The sequence below is a fragment of the Macaca fascicularis genome, chromosome 11, assembly GCF_037993035.2.
Source record: "Macaca fascicularis isolate 582-1 chromosome 11, T2T-MFA8v1.1".
NCBI classification, from domain to species: domain Eukaryota; kingdom Metazoa; phylum Chordata; class Mammalia; order Primates; family Cercopithecidae; genus Macaca; species Macaca fascicularis.
In genome coordinates this window covers 36,588,064-36,609,720 of record NC_088385.1, presented here as the reverse complement: position 1 = coordinate 36,609,720, position 21,657 = coordinate 36,588,064, and the positions used below count along the sequence as shown (strand labels likewise).

The window sequence follows — 21,657 nt, the reverse complement described above, 5'->3', positions numbered from 1 at the left end:
TCTTCACAGGGCAGAACGGGGGATCTTACTTTTTTTTTAGCATATTTTCTTCAGCTGTCAGGGGTCTCCTAGAAAGGACTGAATTTAGCACTGCAAGCATTATCAATAGTAACTGGAATTCTATTTCTTTATAAGCATGCTTGCTGTCAACTGGTTGCTATTTGAGGGTTTTTTTTTTTTTTTCAAACCAAAATTTGAAGATTTTTTGGTTGATAATATACTTTGAAGTGTTCCAGAGATGTCTTAGTAGCGTTTTTTATATTATGCATCGAATCCATCCTGGGTTGACATTTAATGGAATAATATTCCATAAGGAAAATTGCTTACTTCAATTTTCCTGTTTGGACAACAGAATCTTAATTATAAAGGTGATATAGTTGATTCAATTTAGTCATCTAGCTGAAACTAACCAAGAAAAGGTTTTATAACTAATAATTTTATGAAGACAACAAAAAATGTAATGGTGACTAAATCTACATTATTGTACTGTAAAATTGTACATAATTTTATACAGAAAAGTACATAATTATTATATAGGGTTTGATATCAATTTCTTTTCATTAGAGATTGGTGAAATCTCTTTGCCAAGGATTGATTAAAGAAAGTGTTTCTACTTTGATCTGTTTTTAGTTCTCCTTACTTTTTTTTTTTTAATCCAAGTTCTGTCTTTTATATATGATTTACCCTAATAATTTTGCTGGTGATATTAGTTATGATTTCTTCTTTGATATTATAAATTTCATTAGTTATTAATCTCTGCATCTGAAATTCCTTAAAGCTTTAAATGTAAAATTTTAAAGTTTCATAAATTGTATTTATTTTAAAAATAAATTTAGTAATTCCCTTTAGCATAAAAGTGACACATATATAACATAAAAATTTAGATAAGAAAATAACTATCCATTAGGCTACTAAACTGTATATTTCCTTTCTGATTTTTAATGCATCTTTAGGTACACAAAAATTTTAAGTCACTGTATATCTGTTTTGTGCCCTTTACCTTTCACACCAGAGAATGAGCAAGGCAGGGTAGAATTTTAATGAGTGACAGAAAAGTTCTTGACAGTGACAGGTGACCTGAAATGGGTAGCTCTCTCTGTGGCTGAGTCCAGGGTTATTATGAGCTTGTAATGGGGGCATTCATGCTGATTGGTCCATGGGTGGTCTTGGAAAAAGCATCATTCAATTGGTTACAAGGCACCATCCAGAAGGAACCAATTCAGAGAGAGAGAGCAGAGTAGGTAAGACAGGATAGAAGTACTCACTCCAGTAATGGACTCTGTCTGGAACTGGAAGCTCAGTCCTCAGGTTAAAGGTTGAAGGTTGAAGGTTGAAGGTTGAGCCCTACCAGGGACCCACCCCTGTCTGCCTTGGAATTTGTCTATCTCCTGTCGTTATCACCATGACTAAGTACTGGGTACCCCCCTCATAGATCACAAATATTAACTTGGGTATTCCAGAAATGTCTTGGGAAACATGATTCTTTTCCTGTATCCCAAGTTCTTAATGACTGAGATCTGCCTCATTCCGCTGTGCTCTCACTGACTATGTTTTCTGCCTGGAATCTCATGTCTGCCTAGTAGCCTTCACCACAAATGGCATTTTTCACTCCTGACCCCTGATCCATCTGTTATTACTCTCTGATAATGATTAGCCAGCCACCTGGAGTGATCTTACCACCTGGACTTTTTGAGTTTCACCTGTCATAACTGTACTTGAGTAACCAATTTGACTTTCATCTCCATTGATTCCTGCATTACTATTTCTTGAATGTCTTTGCTTCTGATTTCCTTAGCTCCTTCCCTAGGATAACTAGACTCTATCCTTGTTGCTGTGTTTAGAATCCCCCTTTTCTTGCATTCCTGCTAGTGCCTCTCACCAGCCTTTGGTGCAGAAATCAGTCTTTGGTGTAAAAATCTGTTATATTGCTGGGTTTCATCTTCAATTTCTTCAATGTTCCTAATTTAAATGACAGTGCTAGTACTTTATTGTTCTGACTACTGAAAGTCAATTTCTTTCAAAGGCATTTTTGTGTTTGTTTACTTTTGAGTAGTGAATCATGAACATTCATACTCACTGGCTAATTTAGCAAGACAATTCAATTTATTGTTATTACCAGTTCTACTGATTCTGCAGGATAATGGTGTTTTCTGACTTAAGTGATTAAAATGTTTTTCACTTCAAAAGCTTTTAGAAACATTTGTTTACTGTTACTTAAAAGACTAATTGTAACGCCGGACTATACATATGCTTATTCTTCAGACATTTTTTCTTCAGGGTAGTTGATTTTGTTATCTCTGAGCATTCTCGTGATTGCAATTAAATTGAAAGCAGTGTTATAAAATATACATTATTTTTGTAAACTGAGATGATAGCTCTCAATCTTACCAAATACAAATTTTGAAAGCCATAACATTTTTTAATCTACTTACATTTATAGGACTATAATTTTCAAACATATGTCTATGTTATTTACATAACTATTATCTTTGTCAACACATAAATGAATAGAAAAAGATAAAAGATCTGATTTATGTATCTAGTTATCAGAATTCAGTTAGGCTTAATAGTCTTTATCAGGAATAGCGTAAAAGCCTGTAAGATGGTAATTTATTTAGGTTTGCATAGATGTGATAGAAACACAAAATGACAGTAGCTCAAACATGGTGAAGGTTTATTTCTCATGAAAGTGTGAATTTAGGTAATTCACGGCTGTTATGGTAATCTACAGATTTATTTGGTGATGTGATCTTTATCCTAAAGTTTCAAAGTAAAGAGAGCTCCAAGAATTCCTCTTTCAAACAGTAAGATAAAGAAAATAGGGTCATCAGGGGCACAATCCTGCAGTTTAAGGACATGATCCAAACATTTTATATACCACTTCCGTTTACATTTTCTAGTGACAGCTTAGTCACGCAACCACACCTATTTGCAAGGGAGGATAGGAAATGAAGTCTTTGTTCCGGGTAGCCATGTGCCCAGAAATAGCCATCAGTCTATGATAGAGTTGAAATGTGCTTTTATATAATATATTCTGTATGAATGTGAATTTTATTGCAATGAAGTTCTTTAAGACATTGCTATCCAAACATTTCTTCCAACCAAAAGTGAAATCCAACATATAAACTAGAGAAAGCTGAGCTACCTGATTAAAATGGTGGGTATAGGAATGTTACCTGTATCATGCATCTGCCTCTACTCCCAATTATATCCAGTCTCACAAAGGAGCTTGAGGTTCCTAGGCCTTCATGGATCAGCATGTAAAACCTTCCTTTATAGTTTTAAATAGGTATTGATGTGTAATAAGGAACATATTTTGACCACTGTTAAAAAATCAACAGATATTGCTAAGAAGAAATAAAATAATTTTATTGAGAGCAAGAAACATCTTCAGATAAGATTCCTTCAACTTTTGGTTAAATAACTTAGTTTTCAAATGATATCTATATGGTGATACCTGGGAGAGGCAAGTAATACTTTTTTATAAACAAATGCTCACAATATTATTTCTGAATCACAAAGCCATTGTTAATTTACATTCATCAAATTGCTAAGCAATAGCATTGTATTATAAGTTTGAAATAACCAGATATTTTAAAAGCTTAACTAATTACTTTTCTATATCAGTTCCTGTGTCTGACTTTGGAATGTGTGTGTGTTTTTTAAAATTTTATCCTTAAAATAAGTCTGCAAGCATGCCAGGTAAATGAGATTTTGTTAAGGCTAACTTCAAATCTTCAAATGCAATAAAGGAAGCCTTGCTTTTAAGGATTTTTATAAGAAGTTTTATTTTAAGAAAGCAGCCTGATTCTGTGCTTTGATCTACGTCAACAGAGGATCATAGAGTTTTGGAACTGCATGCTGGAAAAGGACTTGAAGGATTAGTTCCAATTACCCATCCAATGTTTAAAAGTATTTTCATACTAAAAGGCCCAAGCTATTAATCAGAGTGGGACTTCATTTAAAGGACACATACATTATCACTAATAATGTGATTTTGCATTTTCTGTTTCTGCATTACGTTTTTGAAAGATCACAATTATTATTTCCTTCAATATAGGCACATAAATGACTTGATAAAGCAAATGTTAAGTTATTAAACCTGCTTATGTTTATTGTGAAAAAAGTGACTGTTAATTGTTTAATAGCAGCCTGAGGGAAATTAGTTGGAGATACATTGAATTTTGACTTGTAGGCACATGAAAGGTAATCTCTAGAAATGTCTGTAGAAAATGTGGAAATGAACACTGAAAAATTATTATGAACTTTTATTTGCAGAGCCCCTTTTCATTAAGTCTATTAGAAAGTTTTCCAGCAAATAAATCATCTGAACAGTGATATGACTAGATGTGTGGAACATAGCGTCGAATTCTGATATTAAACCAACCTGGGAGAGAGAGAGTTTATATTACCTTTCTATTACCACTGTTACAACTTACTGCAAACTTGGCGGCTTAAAACAATTTAAACTTATTCTCTTACAGTTTTGGAGATCTGAATTCTGAAATTATACTGGCTTAAAGTCAAGGTGTCAGCAGGGACATGCTCCCTCTGGAGGTTCTAGGAGAGAATTCGTTTCCAAAGGTTTCCCCATTCATCAGCTTGTGACCCCCATTCTACATCTTTAAAGTCAGACATATCAGGTACAGTTCTGCCCATACCATATTCATTTTACCTTCTCTTCTGTCTCCTTCTTCCACATGTAAGGACCCGTGTTAACCCTGTAAGCACCTGGATAATCCATGCTATCTCTCTGTTTTAAGGCTATTTGATTAGCAACCTTCATTCAACCTGCAATTTAATTATCCTTGTAATTTGTCATGTAGCCTTACATATCCACAGGTTCTGGGGATTAGGGTATGGGATCTTTCAGGAGATGTTATTCTGTCTATCTTAAGGTTCTAGGGCAATATTTCGAAAACCTTGCTGAAGAATTTTACAGAGTTCTTAATCATATTATACATAGAGCTGAAATTTGAAGGAAGGAATAGTTTATTTTCTGATTAGAATAAAGTAGACAAAGCATTAAGTTGCCTTCTCAATATGTCTACTTACCCAACATAAAATACATTTTCTTCTCACTTGTTTCCCTACTTATAAAAACATCAATAGCACAGAGCAAGCTGGAAACCGTCATTCTCAGCAAACTATCACAAGAACAGCAAACCAAACACCACATGTTTTCACTCATAGGTGGGAATTGAACAATGAGATCAGTTGGACTCGGGAAGGGGAACATCACACACCAGGGCCTCTTATGAGGAGGGGGCAGGGGGGAGGGATGGCAGATGGCATTGGGAGTTATACCTGATGTGAATGATGAGTTGATGGGTGCTGACGAGTTGATGGGTGCAGCACACCAACATGGCACAAGTATACAAGTATACATATATAACAAACCTGCACATTGTGAACATGTACCCTAGAACTTAAAGTATAAAAAAAAAAAAAAAAGAAGTTAACTATAGTTATAGATAGTACCCTATACTTCCTTGTTCACTCAATGGACAAGAATCAGACCACCAGATTTTGCCCCTTTTGCTAGCAATGTACACTCTGGCCCTTTAAAAATATTTTGTAATCTTGAAGTTTGCTTAGGTTGTGTAACCCTAATTACAAGCACCCAAATTTTTCTTAGGAACAATTTGAGGGAAAGTGTGTTATGTCCTACATTTTTATTCCCACAAAATTCATATGTTGAAGTTCTCACTCACAATGTGATAATATTTGGACATAGGGTCTTTGGGAAGTCATGAAGGCGAGGTCCTGCTATCACGGGATTAGTGCCCTTACAAAAATGAAATATAAGAGAGCTTGTTCTCACTCTCTTCACCAGCACACACTGAGGAAATGTCATCTACACAAAGCAAGAAGGCATCAGTCTGAAAACCAGAAAGAGAGCCCTCACCAGAAACTAATCCCACCAATGTTAATCTGGATATCTAGCTACCAGAAATGTGAAAAATAAATTTCTGTTGTTTAAATCACCCAGTCTATGGTGTTTTGCTCTGGAAACCCCAGCAGAGTAAGACACAACAGTATATTATTTCATCTGTGAGCCCAACACCCTGATGAATTAGATAGGAGACCAGGCTCATTGAACCCATGCAATAAGACCCTTGTGGTTTCCATAGGATTCACAAGAAGTAATACAATCCCCACCGACACAGTCGAGAGGCTCTTGGTCTTGCCCACTAGGGGGTAGAGGAGGCTGATTGACTCATTCATAGGCATTCTCCCAGGATTATAATCATGACCCCTGCTATGGTTTAAATGTTTGGTTCTTCCAAAATCATGTTGAAATTTAGCTGCTATTGTAGCAGCATCAAGAAGTGGAATCTTTTAATACTGCACTAAATATTGAAAATAGTATTTAGAGGTGGATGATTAGGTCATGTGGGCTCTTCCATCGTGAGGGAATATTATTATCACAGGAGTGGGTTCTTTATGAAAAACAAGTTTGCCCCCTTTTCTCATTCTCTCTGTCTCACCCTTTTGTTCCCCTTGTACCATGGGATGATGCCAAAACCAGCCTCTTGCTAGATGCTGGCCCTTCAATCTTGGACTGCTCAACCTCAAGAACCATGATCCACTCAACTTTTGTTCTTTATAAATTATCCAGTCTGTGGTATTATGTTATAGCAGCACAAAATGGACTAAGATAATCCTATGTGTAGGCTATTTCTCTATTTTGTAACACTTCAAATAACCACAGAAAATTATGTGTTTAGCCAGAAGTGTACCTATGCTAACTGAGTTAGAAATGAGGTAGTGTTTCATAAATGGGAGTGATGTACAGTTTGTTCTTCTTCAGGAACTGGTGGAAAGAGCTAGTAAATCCTGATCAACACCAGAGAAAGAGAAAGAGAGGTAGTATCTCTTCTAAAATAAACTTCCTTCTGGTCTTCCAAATTCTATTCTGTTTCTCTATAGGTATGTCTTTATTAACTTTCTTTCAATATCGCTAAAAAATGCCTTCTCAGCATCTACCTTTTGAGAAGTAATTATTGTTGCCCTTTATTTCCAGCCATGGCAAGCAACAGTGAAAGAAGGTGACAATGGGCCCAGCTGGTCTGAATATTACCTGACACCAGGGCCCCACAACCATAATAAGGCTGCCTGGGTCAGAGTGACTGCATGTACTCCCTGAGGCAATAACACAGTTAAGAAAGTTATTTACAAGGAGCAAACATCTTATTATGAACAGAAAACAGAAACAAGAAAAATGAAGTAAATTTCCCAATTACAGACTCTCAGCCATTTTCTAAAATCCTCCTGTCAAGTTTATAAATGTAATTGTTAAACAGTTGCTAAGAGTGGCAAAGAAAATGTCAATAACAAAGATCAAATAATTCTTTCTTAAAAAATGAAAGAAGACTGAGGTCAGTCTATGGTGCCAATCAAAGGCATGAAAACAAGTTATTACTCCCTTGTAAATATAAGTTCATTTTAGTAAGGTTTCTCCCTACAGTCACAATTAGCTAACAGTATTATCCTACAATTGAGATGTCTGGCTTTTTTAAGTGATGGGATGTTAGCATATGTGTACCACACGTATGAATTTTACCTTATACATTTTCAGAAAAGGTGAAATTTGTTATTTGGATGTTAGGCATGACTCCAACTCCAAGCCAGTGTATTTATTAGTGATGATATTTATGCATAGTGCCCAATTTCAGAATATTAGCAAAATTAAACTTGAATGATTCTAATTTATAATTACTTTCAACTCTCTTTAAAACTAGATCTGATAACCTTTGGAAGTTAGTGGAATAACTCTTCTTGAAGGTCTTTCATACTACTGCACTTTCATTTGGGCTAATCAGGAAAATATTTTCGTTTTAACTAAAAAACATCCAGCAGGCTGTATATTGGAAGACCATATCTTAGTAAAAACTCAGACTACAGCCTTTATTAATACTATCTTTCCCTCTCACAGGCATCATGGAGGAAGCATGATCTCATAAAGAAATAGTAAATGTATCAATGAGTTTGGATTCATATACTGGTGTTTTAAAATTCTAACTTAAAGAAAATATTTCAGTATTTACTGTTGCAAACCAAAAGCTAATTTTCATTTTTATCATACTTCATGTTTGCACATTTCATATAATCCCTTTTTTTTTTTCCCTTCAGAGACAGTAGGTCACCATATTGTGATGATGTGAAGGATCATATAATCTCTTTGGTTTCTCAAAATTAATGCCATTGTTTTGACTGATTTTCCAGGGCACGAAACACATGTTGTTGCTCCTTTATGTTTCATGTCCATAAAACATAGCGCATTACTGTGCATAGCACAGGCCCTTCATCGACAGTAACTGATGAATTCCAAGAGAGAAGGAAAGAGCTTAACAGTTTTCTTACCCTTGGGAGATGGATGAAAAAAAGCAGATGCTAAAGTATTATGTGAAGGTATAAACACTAACTTTTTTTTTCAGGGAAGCAAGAATGTCACTAATGAGAGAAATTAACATTTTAGAACTGACTTGAGCCCTTGACTATGAAGAAAGTATTTCTACTAAATTTGAGAATTTATATATATATATACACACACACACATATATATATATTTTTTATTACACTTTAAGTTCTAGGGTACATGTGCACAACGTACAGGTTTGTTACATATGTATACTTGTGCCATGTTGATGTGCTGCACCCATCAACTCGTCAGCACCCATAAACTCATCATTTACATCAAGTATAACTTCCAATGCCATTCCTCCCCCCTCCGGCCCCCATAATAGGCCCCAGTGTGTGATGTTCCCCTTCCAGAGTCTGAGTGATCTCATTGTTCAATTCCCACCTATGAGTGACAACATGCGGTGTTTGGTTTTCTGTTCTTGCCATAGTTTGCTGAGAATGATGGTTTCCAGCTGCATCCGTCTCCCTACAAAGGACATGAACTCATCATTTTATATGGCTGCATAGTATTCCATGGTGTATATGTGCCATATTTTCTTAATCCAGTCTGTCACTGATGGACATTTGGGTTGATTTCAAGTCTTTGCTATTGTGAATAGTGCCGCAATAAACATACATGTGCATGTGTCTTTATACCAGCATGATTTATAATCCTTTGGGTATATACTTAGTAATGGGATGGCTGGGTCATATGGTATTTCTAGTTCTAGATCCTTGAGGAATCGTCATACTGTTTTCCACAATGGTTGAACCAGTTTACAATCCCACCAACAGTGTAAGTGTTCCTATTTCTCCACACCCTCTCCAGCACCTGTTGTTTCCTGACTTTTTAATGAATACCATTCTAACTTGTGTGAGATGATATCTCATTGTGGTTTTGATTTGCATTTCTCTGATGGCCAGTGATGACGAGCATTTTTTCATGTGTCTGTTGGCTGTATGCATGTCTTCTTTTGAGAAATGTCTGTTCATATCCTTTGCCCACTTTTGGATGGGGTTGTTTGTTTTTTTCTTGTAAATTTGTTTGAGTTCTTTGTAGGTTCTGGATATTAGCCCTTTGTCAGATGAGTAGATTGCAAAAATTTTCTCCCATTCTGTAGGTTGCCTGTTCACTCAGATGGTAGTTTCTTTTGCTGTGCAGAAGCTCTTTTAGTTGAATTAGATCCCATTTGTCAATTTTGGCTTTTCGTGCCATTGCTTTTGGTGTTTTAGACATGAAGTCCTTGCTCATGCCTATATCTTGAATGCTATTACCTAGGTTTTCTTCTAGGGATTTTATGGTATTAGGTCTAACATTTAAGTCTCTAATCCATCTTGAATTAATTTTTGTATAAGGAGTAAGGAAAGGATCCAGTTTCAGCTTTCTACTTATGGCTAGCCAATTTTCCCAGCACCATTTATTAAATAGGAAATCCTTTCCCCATTTCTTGTTTTTCTCAGGTTTGTCAAAGATCAGATGGCTGTAGATGTGTGGTATTATTTCTGAGGACTCTGTTCTGTTCCATTGGTCTATATCTCTGTTTTGGTACCAGTACCATGCTGTTTTGGTTACTGTAGCCTTGTAGTATAGTTTGAAGTCAGGTAGCGTGATGCCTCCAGCTTTGTTCTTTTGACTTAGGATTGTCTTGGAGATGCGGGCTCTTTTTTGGTTCCATATGAACTTTAAAGCAGTTTTTTCCAATTCTGTGAAGAAAGTCATTGGTATCTTAATGGGGATGGCATTGAATCTATAGATTACCTTGGGCATTATGGCCATTTCATGATATTGATTCTTCCTATCCATGAGCATGGTATGTTCCTCCATTTGTTTGTGTCCTCTTTGATTTCACTGAGCAGTGGTTTGTAGTTCTCCTTGAAGAGGTCCTTTACATCCCTTGTAAGTTGGATTCCTAGGTATTTTATTCTCTTCGAAGCTATTGTGAATGGAAGTTCATTCATGATTTGGCTCTCTGTTTGTCTGTTACTGGTGTATAAGAATGCTTGTGATTTTTGCACATTGATTTTGTATACTGAGACTTTGCTGAAGTTGCTTATCAGCTTAAGGAGATTTTGGGTTGCGATGATGGGGTTTTCTAAATATAAAATCATGTCATCTGCAAAGAGGGACAATTTGACTTCTTCTTTTCCTAACTGAATACCCTTGATTTCTTTCTCTTGCCTGATTGCCCTAGCCAGAACTTCCAACATTATGTTCAATAGGAGTGGTGAGAGAGGGCATCCCTGTCTTGTGCCAGTTTTCAAAGGGAATGCTTCCAGTTTTTGCCCATGCAGTATGATATTGGCTGTGGGTTTGTCATAAATAGCTCTTATCATTCTGAGATACATTCCATCAATAATGAATTTATTGAGAGTTTTTAGCATGAAGGGCTGATGAATTTTGTCAAAGGCCTTTTCTGCATCTATTGAGATAATCATGTGGTTTTTGTCTTTGGTTCTGTTTACATGCTGGATTACATTTATTGATTTGCATATGTTGAACCAGCCTTGCATCCCAGGGATGAAGCCCACTTGATCATGGTGGATAAGCTTTTTGATGTGCTGCTGGATCCCGTTTGCCAGTATTTTATTGAGGATTTTTGCATTGATGTTCATCAGGGATATTGGTCTAAAATTCTCTTTTTTTCTTGTGTCTCTGCCAGGCTTTGGTATCAGGATGATGTTGGCCTCACGAAATGAGTTAGGGAAGATTCCCTCTTTTTCTATTGATTGGAAGAGTTTCAGAAGGAATGGTACCAGCTCCTCCTTGTACCTCCGGTAGAATTCGGCTGTGAATCCATCTGGTCCTGGACTTTTTTTGGTTGGTAGGCTATTAGTTATTGCCTCAATTTCAGAGCCTACTATTGATCTATTCAGGGATTCAACTTCTTCCTTGTTTAGTCTTGGGAGAGTGTAAGTGTCCAGGAAATTATCCATTTCTTGTAGGTTTTCTAGTTTATTTGCATAGAAGTGTTTCTAGTATTCTCTGATGGTAGTTTGTATTTCTGTGGGGTCGGTGGTGATATCCCCTTTATCAGTTTTTATTGCATCTATTTGATTCTTCTCTCTTTTCTTCTCTATTAGTCTTGCTAGCAGTCTATCAATTTTGTTGATCTTTTCAAAAAACCAGCTCCTGGATTCATTGATTTTTTGGAGGGATTTTTGTGTCTCTATCTCCTTCAGTTCTGCTCTGATCTTAGTTATTTCTTGCCTTCTGCTAGCGTTTGAATGTGTTTGCTCTTGCTTCTCTAGTTCTTTTAATTGTGATGTTAGGGTGTCAATTTTAGATCTTCCAGCTTTCTCTTGTAGGCATTTAGTGGTATAAATTTCCCTCTACACACTACTTTAAATGTGTCCCAGAGATTCTGGTACGTTGTATCTTTGTTCTCATTGGTTTCAAGGAACATCTTTATTTCTGCCTTCATTTCTTTATGTACCCAGTAGTCATTCAGGAGCAGGTTGTTCAGTTTTCATGTAGTTGAGCTGTTTTGATTGATTTTCTTAGTCCTGAGTTCTAGTTTGATTGCACTGTGGTCTGAGAGACAGTTTGCTATAATTTCTGTTCTTTCACATTTGCTGAGGAGTGCTTTACTTCCAACTATGTGGTCAATTTTGGAATAAGTGCAATGTGGTGCTGAGAAGAATGCATATTCTGTTGATTTGGAGTGGAGAGTTCTGTAGATGTCTATTAGGTCTGCTTGGTGCAGAGTTGAGTTCAATTCCTGGATATCCCTGTTAACTTTCTGTCTCGTTGATCTGTCTAATGTTGACAGTGGGGTGTTGAAGTCTCCCATTATTATTGTATGGGAGTCTAAGTCTCTTTGTAAGTCTCTAAGGACATGCTTTATGAATCTGGGTGCACCTGTATTGGGCGCATATATATTTAGGATAGTTAGCTCTTCCTGTTGAATTGATCCCTTTATCATTATGTAATGGCCTTCTTTGTCTCTTTTGATCTTTGATGGTTTAAATTCTGTTTTATCAGAGACTAGGATTGCAACCCCTGCTTTTTTTTGTTGTTGTTGTTCCCCATTTGCTTGGTAGATCTTCCTCCATCCCTTTATTTTGAGCCTATGTGTGTCTCTGCATGTGAGATGGATCTCCTGAATACAGCAAACTGATGGGTCTTGACTCTTTATCAAATTTGCCAGTCTGTGTCTTTTAATTGGACCATTTAGTCCATTTACATTTAAGGTTAATATTGTTATGTGTTAAATTGATCCTGTCATTGTGATATTAGCTGATTATTTTGCTCGTTAGCTGATTCAGTTTCTTCCTAGCATTGATGGTCTTTACATTTTGGCATGTTTTTACAATGGCTGCTACCCGTTGTCCCTTTTCATGTTTAGTGCTTCCTTCAGGATCTCTTGTCAGGCAGGTGTCGTGGTGACAAAACCTCTAAACATTTGCTTGTGACTCAGTTTGGCTGGATATGAAATTCTGGGTTGAAAATTCTTTTCTTTAAGAATGTTGAGTATTGGCCCCCACTCTCTTCTGGCTTGGAGATTTTCTGCCGAGAGATCTGCTGTTAGTCTGATGGGCTTCCCTTTGTGGGTAATCCAACCATTCTCTCTGGCTGCCTTTAACATTATTCCTTCATTTCAACTTTGGTGAATCTGACAATTATGTGTCTTGGAGTTGCTCTTCTTGAGGAGTATCTTTGTGGCGTTTTCTGCATTTCCCGAATTTGAATGTTGGCCTGCCTTACTAGGTTGGGGAAGTTCTCCTGGATGATATCCTGAAGAGTGTTTTCCAACTTGGTTCCATTTTCCCCCTCACTTTGAGGCACACCAATCAGACGTAGATTTGGTCTTTTCACATAATCCCATATTTCTTGGAGGTTTTGTTCATTTATTTTTCCTCTTTATTCTCTAGACTTCTCTTCTCCCTTCATTTCATTCATTTGATCTTCAATCATTGATACTCTTCCTTCCAGTTGATCGCATAGGTTACTGAAGCTTGTGCATTTGTCACGTATTTCTCGTGTTATGGTTTTTATCTCTGTCAGTTTGTTTATGGCCTTCTCTGCATTGATTATTCTAGTTATCCATTCTTCCATTCTTTTTTCAAGATTTTTAATTTCTTTGTGCTGGTTACGTAGTTCCTCCTTTAGCTCTGACAAGTTTGATTGACTGAATCCTTCTTCTCTCAACTCGTCAAAGTCATTCTCCATCCAGCTTTCATCCGTTGCTGGCGATGAGCTGCGTTCCTTCGGAGGAGGAGATGCACTCTGATTTTTTGAATTTTTTGAATTTCCAGCTTTTCTGCACTTCTTTTTCCCCATCTTTGTGGTTTTATCTGCCTTTGGTCTTTGATGATGGTGACGTATTGATGGGGTTTTGGTGTGGGTGTCCTTTCTCTTTGTTAGTTTTCCTTCTAACGGTCGGGACCCTCAGCTATAGGTCTGTTGGAGATTGCTTGAGGTCCACTCCAGACCCTGTTTGCCTGGGTGTCACAGTGGAGCCTGCAGAAGATAGAATATTGCTGAACAGCAAGTTATCTTGTCTGATTCTTGCTCTGGAAGCTTCGTCTCTGGGTGTACCCCACCGTGTGAGGTGTGGTATGTCGATCTGCACCTAGTGGGGGATGTCTCTCAGTTTGGCTACTCAGGGATCAGGGACCCACTTGAGCAGGCAGTCTGTCCGTTCTCAGATCTCAACCTACATGCTGGGAGATCCACTGCTCTCTTCAAAGCTGTCAGACAGGGCCATTAACATCTGCAGAGGTTTCTGCTGCTTTTTGTTTTTTTTTTCCTATTTCCTGTCCCTTGAGGTGGAGTCTACAGAGACAGGCAGGCCTCCTTGAGCTGCTGTGTGTTCCACCCAGTTCAAGCTTTCTGGTAGCTTTGTTTACCTACTTAAGCCTCAGCAATGGGGGGCACCCCTCCCCCAGCCTAGCTGCTGCCTTGCAGTTAGATCTCAGACTGCTGTGCTAGCAATGAGGGAGGCTCAGAGGGTGTGGGACCCTCCCGGCCAGGTGTGGGCTATAATCTTCTGGTGTGCCATTTGCTAATACCCTTGGTAAAGTGCAATATTAGGGTGGGAGTTACCCGATTTCCCAGGTGTTGTGTGTCTCAGTTCCCCTGGATAGGAACAGGGATTCCTTCCCCCTTACACTTCCCAGGTCAGGGGATGCCTCGCCCTGCTTCAACTCTAGCTGATTGGCTGCACCAGCTGACCAGCACCAATAGTCTGGCACTCCTCAGTGAGATGAACCCGGTACCTCAGTTGAAACTGCAGAAATCACCCATATTCTGTGTTGCTCGTGCTGGGAGCTGGAGACTGGAGCTGTTCCTATTTGGCCATCTTGCTCCAGGAACCCCCCCTCCCAAAACTTCTTTTATATGTTTTACTTACCCTCAAAGCCATTCACAAGTAATTTGATGATAATATGAAATTATGGATTCCAAACAATGATACTTTACTGGATGTAAAATTTTGACATACTAGATGACAAATTAGAAAAATACAGACTCTAGCCCGCTTTGCAGCAAGGAAACATTATTAGAAAGAAATGCATTAATCCCATGTATTGTGCATAATATGCATCTTTTTATAGAATTTTAAGCATCAATATCATCAAATTTATGTAAGTTTGTTTTGCATCTGCACCTGTAGTGTTTATGGTGTGTCCTATTTATTGAAATTTTTAAGAGCTTTAGGCATAAGAGCAGTAGGCTCAAATTGTTATTAAATGACCTACTTGATATTAAAAATGTCAGTTGATTTGATTAATCAAAGGAAGTCCATCTAATTAATTAAACACCATTACATTTAAACTTTTCAGCTTAGGGAAATCCAACCACATGTAGGGAGCTTGCTCCTACATTTTATTATCTGTAGCATTGTCTTACTTGTTAGGTTATACCCATATTGTCTTGTCAACAGTTTTACTGGGGGTGGATAACAAGAAGAAATGGATTTTTTTTAGTAATCAAAGTCATACTAAGTAACACATTCTTCTTGAATGCATAGTCAAAGTCATACTTCTCTGTGTTTGCTGTACCTACTTCTATTTCCTGATCAATAAATATTTCATCAGCAATGACACAAGTAATAGAGTTAAAAGAGCATGTTGCACAGGCTTTACATAATCAGTCCTCTAATACTACTTAGATTCTATTAGAACATTCTGTTTGTGTGATTGTTTTTAATAGCTCACAAAATACTACTTATTTTAGGGGCATATCCTAAGTTTTAGAGATTTTAGGTAAGATATACAAATAAGATTTTGAAAATATTAGCCTACAAAGCCCAGAGGTTGTGTAAACCAGGAAGTCTAAATTAGAAGCAGACATAAAATATCATTGCCTAAACACACTTAGTTATAGGAATGTAGTAACTATATGACTAAAAATTCATTTAATTCTCACAGTTTGGGGTCATGTAGATTTGCTAAAGTATATATTTATAAAAATATAAGCAAATCAAAGCAAGATTGCTGTTGCAGAAGCAGAAATGGAAAGCTTTTTTGGATATATTATCATACAGACAATGTCATTTTATAGACAAGGTATTTCTAATAGAATTTTCTTGATCCATAAGCCTTTTGAAATCAAGGATTAATTTTCTTTTTGTTTCCAGGCACTTGCTCAGTATGATTGTTGGTATTATTGAAGATGTTGTTGTTAATTTATCTTGGGTTTAACTATGGAAAATACTAGTTTGTATCTGGCATTCTACATACTTTTCCTTGTCTTTTTTTTGTGTGCCAGGAAAGGGGAGATAAGTCCTAGCCATTCAAATAAGGATGAAAAGTTGTTGCCAAAAATAGCTACCACTCATTGACACTTAATACATGGAAGTCACTCTGCAAAACACTTAAATTACCTTATTTTATCTTCAAGTATTATGGCCCATGTTTTGCAGATGAAGATGTAGAAACAAAAGCACAAAGAGATCAAGTAACTTGCTGCATAATGCATATTCTATAAATTATAGTCAGGATTTGAACTGATGTTGGTCAAATTCTAAAACCTATACTGTAGAGTTTCACCATTTTGTGGCTAGGGCATCATTTTAGGAATTGACAAACCAGAAAGAAGGTGAAAGCTGTTCAGCACAGCCCCTTTCAGTGCATACTTAGGGCATGTGAAAAATCGATCTGTCTAGGGAGATTCTATGTCTCAGGGCCCAGAAAAAAGTACCTGAGGGACAACTAGCTGCTTAAAGCTTTCTTTTCTAATTCAAATCTTGGAAATTTAAATTACTATATTAAGGTTAAATCTGTAACACTGTTCTAAAAATAAAACTTTTCTGCTAATAAAGTGGCTAGAGGTAGTCAAATATTGATTTAAGTTTGGAAGCAATAAAATGAATTTTTTGAAATCCCCTGTAAATGTATATGAGAAAGTAAAAACCGAACTGCCCCTTGCTTAAAGGTCACATCATTGATGGGATTTAATGCCTAAGTGCAAGGCGGTGCCCAAGAATCTCTGGTGTTCATTTCTGTTAGAAGTCTCACTGGAAGCAGCAGAACTATCAGGATAAAAATAGTGTACACTGAAAAGTATAAAAGACTCTCTGTCTTTCAAAAGCGAGTAAACATTGGGAAAGGTGATACTCACTTAACACATGTTAAGAGGAGGAAAAACATAACAGTGATTACCATTTTATTATGTTACATATATAAATGGAGATCTAATTCTTTTTTTTTTTGAGCCCAACTTTCTAATTCAAATTTCTTTTTTTATTATTATATTTTAAGTTCTAGGGTACATGTGCACAAGGTGCAGGTTTGTTATATATGTATACATGTGCCATGTTGGTGTGCTGAACCCCTTACCTCTATCTCCTAATGCTATCCCTCCCCACTCCCCCAACCCCACAACAGGCCCTGGTTGTGATGTTCCCCTTCCTGTGTCCAAGTGCTCTCATTGTTCAATTCCCACCTAAGAGTGAGAACATGTAGTGTTTGGTTTTTTGTCCTTGTGATAGTTTGCTGAGAATGATGGTTTCCAGCTTCATCCATGTCGCTACAAGGGACATGAACTCATCCTTTTTTATGGCTGCATAGTATTCCATGGTGTATATGTGCCACTTTCTCTTAATGCAGTCTGTCATTGATGGACATTTGGGTTGATTCCAAGTCTTTGCTATTGTGAATAGTGCCTCTATAAACGTGTGCATGTGTCCTTACAGCAGCATGATTTATAATCCTTTGGGTATATACCCAGTAATGGGATGGCTGGGTCAAATGGTATTTCTATTTCTAGATCCTTGAGGAATTGCCACACTGTCTTCCACAATAGTTGAACCAGTTTACAGTCCCACCAACAGTGTAAAAGTGTTCCTATTTCTCCACATCCTCTCCAGCACCTGTTGTTTCCTGACTTTTTAATGATCACCATTCTAACTTGTGTGAGATGGTATCTCATTGTGGTTTTGATTTGCATTTCTCTGATGGCCAGTGATGCTGAGCATTGTTTCATGTGCTTGTTGGCTGCATGAATGTCTTCTCTGAGATGTGTCTGTTCATATCCTTTGCCCACTTTTTGATGGGGTTGTTTGTTTTTTTCTTGTAAATTTGTTTGAGTTCTTTGTAGATTCTGGATATTAGCCCTTTGTCAGATGAGTAAATTGCAAAAATTTTCTCCCATTCTGTAGGTTGCCTATTTTACACTGCGGATAGTTTCTTTTGCTAAGTTACCCCAAAATTCCTGAGTATAAACTGAAAATATAAAACCATAATATATAATTATTTCTTAAATAGCTATATATAAACATCTTGGCAAAATGTATATAACCATGCAGTTCCTGCCTGATACAGTATGTAGTGGTTTATTTGTTTATTTTTGAGATGGAATTTCTCTCTTGTCACCCAGGCTGGAGTGCATGGTTATATACATTTTGCCAAGATGTTTATACATAGCTATTTAAGAAATAATTATATATTATGGTTTTATATTTTCAGTTTATACTCAGGAATTTTGGGGTAACTTAGTATAACTAACGTCCAGTTTCATCCGGTGTAACTGAATTTTTATACCCATTGAACAACTCCCTACTTCCTCCTCTCCCCGTGCCTTGCTAACCATCATTCTAATCTCTGCTTTTATGAGTCTATTTTAGATATCTCATATATAGATTTTGATAACTTTCTAGCATTACCAAATTACAGACATTTAGTTTATTTCCCATGATTTTGCTATTATAAGTAATAGTAGTGAACAACTTGCTGTGAAAATCTTTGGGAGATATTTTAGATTATCTTCTTGGAATAAATTCCAAAATGTGTGAGTGGGTCAAGAGAGAAAGACATTTTTTACACTTTAGAAAAATATAATTCATTTTATTCTAACTTTCGGTTTAGGTTGCATCTATGCAAACCTAACTTTTCTTTTTATTTTTTGTTTCATGGCAAAGGTGACATCATTGTGGTAGTGGAATAAACTTTTCTTCATACTTTCCCAGGAGACATTTTGATTTCCTGTTAAAGCCGAGACCTATGCTAGAGCAGCAGGGTGGCTGGATTCCTCCTGCCATGGGCAGCTGGTTGTCTCACTGCTGATTTTATCCATGAGCCTTCTCAGAATTAGCTGCTTTCAAATTTTGTTTCTAAGAAAGTTAGGGTGGCCCTTGATGAAGAGTAATGGGAGGGAAGCCTAATGACTGAAATCAATTTTTTAAAAAAAGTAAGCCTGTAGCGCTTTAAATGAAAGGGAGAGATTGAGGCATTGGAGAAAATGGCTGCAGCTAAGGACAGCAAACTTTAGAGGGGATTAAAAGAAGGAAACAGACTAAAAATAGACTAATATGTAGATGCCAAAAGGAAGTAGATAATTGCCTCAGTACAAAATAAATAATATTTGTGGATGTCAGAAATTAGAATGAGTCATCTTGGGAGAAAATACATTCCTTTTTACTTAATGGAGATTTTTAGAGAGGATATGGAGACCACTTATGACAGATTTTTAAGGCTTAACATGATATCCTCTAGTGCTCTTCCAAAACTGTAATTTTGTGAAATAAAGTCACTAGTCAACAGGAGATGTTGTGGATGTAATTGTCTCTTGAACTTCTTCTTCTGTCTGGGTGTTTTAACATTATTGTCTTGTCCCTCTGTGGGTATTAATGAGAAGGCACTTGAGATAAAATGAAGAGCTGAACTGCTTTAAAAACTTTATCCAACTGTGAGGAGCAGCTTAAAGAACTACATAAGTAAAAGGAAAATAGGCTACTCTATGGATTTAATCAGGTTGAATGAAAAATTACAAGATGAGGCTTGATTTGTCCTCAAGGGATTCTTTCTTTTGCTAAACAAATCACTACATTACTTTGTTTATTATACATATTTTTATTAATTGACCATGTTAAATGTAAAAATTCAAGCAAATGAAAGTCTATAGTGCTTGTATAAGCAGCACATATATTAAAATTGGAATGACACAGAGAAGAAGAGCATTGCCTCTGCAAAAGGATTTCATGCAAATCTGTGAAATGTTCCATACTTTTAGATCCTGGACAGTGCCTGGGTCCTGTGAAAACATCCAGAAAAGAAGTCTACTGACAGTACTTACTCTACACCACAGTTAGAGAAACACCCAAACAAAGAGATGAGAAAGAACCAACACAAGAACATTGGCAACTCAAATCTCCAGTGTCTTATGTCATCCAACTGACCACACTACTTCTCAAACAGGGCTTCTTAACAGGGCTGAGATGGCTGAAATGATTGAAATAGAATTCACAATATGGATAGGAATGAAGATCGTCAGATTCAGGAGTGTGACAAAACCCAATCCAAGGAAACTAAGAATATAATAAAATGATACAGGAGCTGACTGATGAAATAGCCAGTATAAGAGAAAACCTAACTGTCCTAATATTGCTGAAAAAACACACTACAAGTATTTCACAATGCAATCACAAGTATTAATAGCAAAATAGACCAAGCTGAGGAAACAATCTCAGAGCTTGAAAACTAGTACTCTGAAATAATACATTCAGACAAAAATAAATCAAAAAGAATAAAAAGGAATGAATAAAATATCTGATAAGTATGGAATTATGTAAGAAGAGCAAATATATGAACCAGTGGCATCCCTGAAAAAGATGAGGAGAAAGTAAGCAACTTGGAACATATATTTTAGGATATTGTCCATGATAACTTCCCCAACCTCTCTATAGTGGTCATCATTCAAATTCAAGAAATACAGAGAATCCCTGAAAGATTCTACACAAGATCACCCCCAAGACATATAATTATCCGATTTTCCAAAGTTGAAATGAAAGAAAGAATGTTAAAGGCAGCTAGAGAGAAAGGGCAGATCACTTACAAGTAGATTTCCATCAAATGAACAGTGGACCTTTCAGCAGGAACCCTACAAGCCAGAAGAAATGGGGGCAGGGGAGGGGAGTGCTACATTCAACATTCTTAGAGAAAAAAAAAACTCCAATCAGGAATTTCATATCCAGCCAAACTAAGCTTCCTAAGTGAAGGAGTGATAGGATCCTTTTCAGACAGGCAAATACTAAAGGAATTTATTACCACCCAACCTATCTTACAAGAGTTTTTGAAAGAAGCACTAAATATTGAAAGAAAAGACAATTACCAGACCAAAACAACCCACACATACTTAAGTACACAGACCAGTGACACTATAAAACAACCATATAAACAAACCTGCATAATAACCAGCTAACAACAAAATAATAGGATAAAATCCACACCAAACTAACCTTGACTGTAAGTGGGCTAAATGCCCCAATTAAAAGGCACAGAGTGGTAAGCTGGATAAAAAAGCAAGACCCAATGCTATGCTGTCTTCAAGAGACCCATCTCACATGCAATGACACCTATAGACTCAAAAGGAAAAACAGATGGAGGAAAATTTATCAAGCAAATGGAAATCAGGAAAAAAGCAGAAGTGGCAATCCTAATTTCAGACAAAACAGACTTTAAGCCAACAAAGATCAAAAAAGACATAAAAGGGCATTACATAGTGGTAAAAGGTTCAATTGAACAAGAAGACCTAACTATCTTAGGTTAGGTCTTAAGTATATCTTCAGTATATCTTGAGTATACATATACCCATCACAGGAGCAACCAGATTCATAAAGCAAGTTCGTAGAGGCCTACAAAAAGAATTAGACTACCACACAAAAATAGTGGGAAACTTCAACGCACCACTGACAGTATTAGACAGATCATTGAATCAGAAAATTAACAAAAGATATTCAGGACTTCAACTCAACACTGAAACAAATGGATCTAACAGACATTTACAAAAATCTTCACCCCCAAACAACAGAA

The 21,657-nt window shown here is 36.7% G+C and overlaps 1 non-coding gene across 1 annotated transcript; it reads left to right on the top strand.

Moving 5' to 3' along the window:
• Nucleotides 1-19,749: 19,749 nt before the first annotated feature.
• Nucleotides 19,750-19,856, top strand: LOC123567713 (U6 spliceosomal RNA). The gene has a single exon (XR_006690820.2). It is a non-coding gene; the product is annotated as a U6 spliceosomal RNA (small nuclear RNA).
• Nucleotides 19,857-21,657: the final 1,801 nt, after the last annotated feature.